The sequence below is a fragment of the Rattus rattus genome, chromosome 6, assembly GCF_011064425.1.
Source record: "Rattus rattus isolate New Zealand chromosome 6, Rrattus_CSIRO_v1, whole genome shotgun sequence".
Taxonomy (NCBI): Eukaryota; Metazoa; Chordata; class Mammalia; order Rodentia; family Muridae; genus Rattus; species Rattus rattus.
This window is the reverse complement of record NC_046159.1, coordinates 84,269,752-84,274,463: the sequence shown is the minus strand read 5'-3', so window position 1 is coordinate 84,274,463 and position 4,712 is coordinate 84,269,752.

Sequence of the window (4,712 nt, the reverse complement as noted above, 5' to 3'; positions counted from 1 at the left end):
GCCTGCTTATCTGTCCACAGTTTCTGTAGCTTCTTCTACTCCACCTTTGCTGACCAATAGCCTTGTAATTATGAGCCCCCACCATACCCTGCGTTATGCAAGCTGAAAACTGCTCTGCGAATCTTACTCCTCCTCAGACCTCCTCCGCCCCAATTCCTGTGACTTTGCTCGCTTTATCTCTTACGAGCCCAACCAGCTATTCTCCCCAAGTGTCATCAGCTTCAGTTTCAACAAATGGAGACTCTGAGCTCAGAAAACCTATGAGGACCTTCTCACCTCCACACAGCCAAGCTGAGGAGGGGGCTGTGTGGGGGCTGTGTGTGTGGGGTTGGGTGGGTGTCTGCTGTGTGTAGGGGCTGTGTGGGGGCTGTGTGGGGCTTGTGTCAGGGTTGTTTGAGGGCTGTGGGGGGGCTGTGTGGGGGCTGTGTGGGGGCTGTGTGGGGGTGTGTGGGGGCTGTGTGGGGGGTTGTGTGGGGGCTGTGTGGGGGCTGTGTGAGGGGGGGCTGTGTCAGGGTTGTTTTTGTGGAGGGCTGTGTGGGGGGTGTGAGGGGCTGTGTGATGTGGGGGCTGTGTGGGGGCTGTGTGGGGGCTGTGTGGGGGCTGTGTCAGGGTTGTTTGGAGGGCTGTGTGAGGGCTGTGTGGGGGCTGTGTGGGGGCTGTGTCAGGGTTGTTTGTGGCTGTGTGGGGCTGTGTGGGGGCTGTGTGGGGGGCTGTGTGGGGGTGTCATGTGGGGCTGTGTGGGGCTGTGTGGGGCTGTGGGGGGCTGTGTGGGTGTCATGTGAGGGCTGTGTGGGGGCTGTGTGAGGGCTGTGTGGGGGCTGTGTGAGGGCTGTGTGGGGGCTGTGTGAGGGCTGTGTGGGGGCTGTGTCAGGGTTGTTTGTGGCTGTGTGAGGGCTGTGAGAACTATGGGTATGGGAAGGGGCAGCTGGTGTTACTTCAGTTTCAGTATTTAAGATGAGAACAGTCCAGAAGCCAGATAGTGGGGATGATTATACAATGATATGAACATATTTAATACAATAGATTTGCATCTCAAATGTCTAAAAGAAAACAATGTAGCTAGCCAGATGGCTCCATGGGTAAAGGGCCTGACACTGAGCTTGATGATCTGATTTGATTTCTGGAACCCACATAGTGGAAGGAAAGACCTGACCGACTGCCTCAAACTGCCCCCGACCTTCATCCATTATGGCACCATACATGTAACTTTAATTTTTTAAAAAACCTATTTTTAATGATGGTTCTTAAAACATGTTAACCTCTCTTGTAGCCCACTGCTCACCAGAGGTAAAGAAAGGATAAGGAAAAGAAAGGATACAGGGGGTGGGGTAGGGAGAGTGGACCTGTTTAGAAAGGTTCTTTGGGGGGCTGGAGAGATGGCTCAGTGGTTAAGAGCACTGACTGCTCTTCCAGAGGTCCTGAGTTCAAATCCCAGCAACCACATGGTGGCTCACAACCATCTGTAATGAGATTGGATGCCCTCTTCTGGTGTGTCTGAAGACAGCTACAGTGTACTTATATATAATAAATAAATAAATCTTTAAAAAAAAAAAAAAGAAAGGTTCTTTGGAGCAACTCCTGTCTGTGCTGTCTGGAAATCGGCAGTTCAGTTCACAGGTCAGTAGCGGCAGCTCGATCCACTAGCAAACACTTCACAGGTACACCAGCAGTCCAGTTCACTAGAGTCAGGATAGTAAACATGCATCAGGAGGTGGCACTACCTAGCAGAGACAGCCAGTCCTCAGCCTTGGCTTGCGTCAGTTGGAGGGACCAGGGTGGAACCCCAGGAGAAGTTCTCAGCTGTGCCTCTTTCTCTCAAAGAAGCAAAGATCAGGGAAGATGGGAGACCCATGAGCGTTGCACAGCTAGCTCTATAAGCAAGCCTAGCCCCGCCTCCAGCACTGTCTGTGGAGTCCTATTTATACCCTCCAAACATCACCAGTCCTGTGGGTCTTGCCTCAGCATGTGTGTCTGTCCAGCTGACATCACTCAGTCAGTTAGCCCGAGCCTGGGAAACTGCAGCACGCCATCTTAAGTTTATGGTGTGTTTCTCTATGAAGTCCTGAGAAATGCAGGCAGCTCAACTACACAATGCAAGACAGACTGATACATGGGTGTTGTTAGCAAAGAATCATGTGTCCTTTCACGAGTTTGCTTTAGCAGAGCATCCTCTCTCCTGTGTCTTCTTCATCTAAATGGTCCTCCACAGTCTGCCTTAGTCTTTCACCTGTGTCCACTTTAGAAAAACACTCCTTCATGTGCTTGTCCCAGCAAAACACCACCCAAACGACTTTCCAAAGAGCCCTTAAGTTTCTACTTCACATACACACAAATAAATGTAATTTTTAAATTTTCCAAAAAATAAAAAGAAGGGAAAAAAGGAGGCATGAAGTTGGATTCCTATAATCCCAGTAAGAGGCTGCGGCAGGACTGTGAGTTCAGGACTGTGTGCCTGCATGGACAACATAGTGAAACTACTTCATGAAAATAATATGCTTAAAATGGTAATTTTATGTATACTGTATCTTACAACTGAAAGAAAAAATGTTTATCTTAACAATGTGTTTGTTGATGCACTTATGTATGAGTGCTTGCAGAAGCCAGAAGAGAGTGACAGATCTCCTAGAGCTGGAGTTACTAGAGAGTATGAGCCACCCCACGTAAGTGTTAAGAATTGCACTGAATCCTAGTTCTCTGTGAGAAAAGCAAGAGTGCCTTACATTCTTAGGCCATGGTGGTGCACAGCTTTAATCTTAGGATTTGAGAGGGAGGTGGATCTCTATGAGTTTGAAGCCAGCCTGGTCTATTTATTGACATCCAGGCTAACCAGGGTTATATAGGGAGATGAGAGAGAGATATTATAGAATTTTGTTCTATGTTTATTTGAGTATTTGATATAAAAATTTCTACCTTTTTAAATTTTGAGACAGTCTAATGTATCCCAGTCTGCCCTTAGACTCACTCACTAGGTAGCCAGAATGACCTTCAATTTCTGGCCGTCCTATGTAGCTGAGGATGACCTCAACACGGTTTATATGAGGATTCTTTCGGGCCTACTAGGCAAGCACTCTACCAACTGAGTTACATCAGACCTTCTTATTGATTTGTTCATTTTTTGAGACAGGGCCATACTTTGTAGTGTAGGGTAGCCTAGAACTCACTATGTTGTCTAGGCTGGCCTCAAACTCTTAGCAGTCCTTCTGCCCCAGCTCTGCAGGCACTGGGATTAACAGGCGTGAGTGACTGACTACACCTACTTTTAAAATTTCTGACTAGTAAATTCTGTCTCCTAACCATGTTAAACAAATAGATACATAGACCAGTGCACACGGGTGCCCACACAGAGAGGGGACCACCTGATATGGGTGCTGGGAACCAAACTGAAATCCTCTGCAAGAGTAGTGAGGGTTCAATTCTTGAGCCACCTCTCCTGCCCCTTAATATTATATTTTAAATATTACCACAAACCTGAAAAGTTACAGTCAAAGTCTGGGCCAAAGTTAGGCTCAGCCACCTGTCTTCTTTTGAAGGCCAATCAGACAACTAATAAAAAAACAAAACAAAACCAGGAGATTTACCCAAAGTGGTGCCACTGGTAAGAGGAACAAATAAAGACATACAGTGCCTTCCCCCTCAAGTCTATCTTCAAAGAACCAACGAGGCTTAGATTTACATTAAGGGGCTGTGCAGGTAAGAAGAGCAGTTGATGCTCTTGCAGGGAACCTGAGTTTGGCTCACAGCACCCAGATGAGGCAGTTCATAACCACCTGAACTACAGCTTCAGCAGTAACTATAGTTCCAGGGAGTTTGCTGGGGTCCTTATACATACCGGATAAGATTTATGATCAGACAATGGGCTCTTCCAAAGTTGGCAACCAGGAGCCCATGAGTGTGGAAGGCCTAAGTGCTTGACCTACAGACCCAGAGCCTTATGGCTCCAAACTTTAAGGGCCAGGGGTGATTATTGTTCTATGCTTTAGAATATAAAGACATTAGAGCAGTAGTCATAAAAACTGTATGGTATTGGTACAGAGTCAAGCATATAGATCAGTGGAACAGAATTGAAGACCCAGAACCCATACACCTATGATCTTTGAAAAAGGAGCTAAAACCATCCGATGGAAGAAAGAGCATTTTCAGCAAATGGTGCTGGTTCAACTGGAGGTCAGCATGTAGAAGAATGCAGATCGATCCATGCTTTTCACCCTGTGCAAAGCTTAAGTCCAAGTGGATCAAGGACCTCCACATCAAACCAGATAATCCCAAACTAATAGAAGAAAAAGTGGAGAAGAGTCTCGAACACATGGGCACTGGATAAAATTTCCTGAATAAAAAAACAATGGCTTATGCTCTAAGATCAAGAATCGACAAATGGGATCTCATAAAACTACAAAGCTTCTGTAAGGCAAAAGACACTGTGGTTAGGACAAAACGGCAACCAACAGATTGGGAAAAGATCTTTACCAATCCTACAACAGATAGAGGCCTTATATCCAAAATATACAAAGAACTCAAAAAGTTAGACCTCAGGGAGACAAATAACCCTATTAAAAATGGGGTTCAGAGCTAAACAAAGAATTCACAGGTGAGGAATGGTGAATGGCTGAGAAACATCTAAAGAAATGTTCAACATCTTTAGTCATAAGGTAAATGCAAATCAAAACAACCCTGAGATTTCACCTCACACCAGTCAGAATGGCTAAGATCAAAAA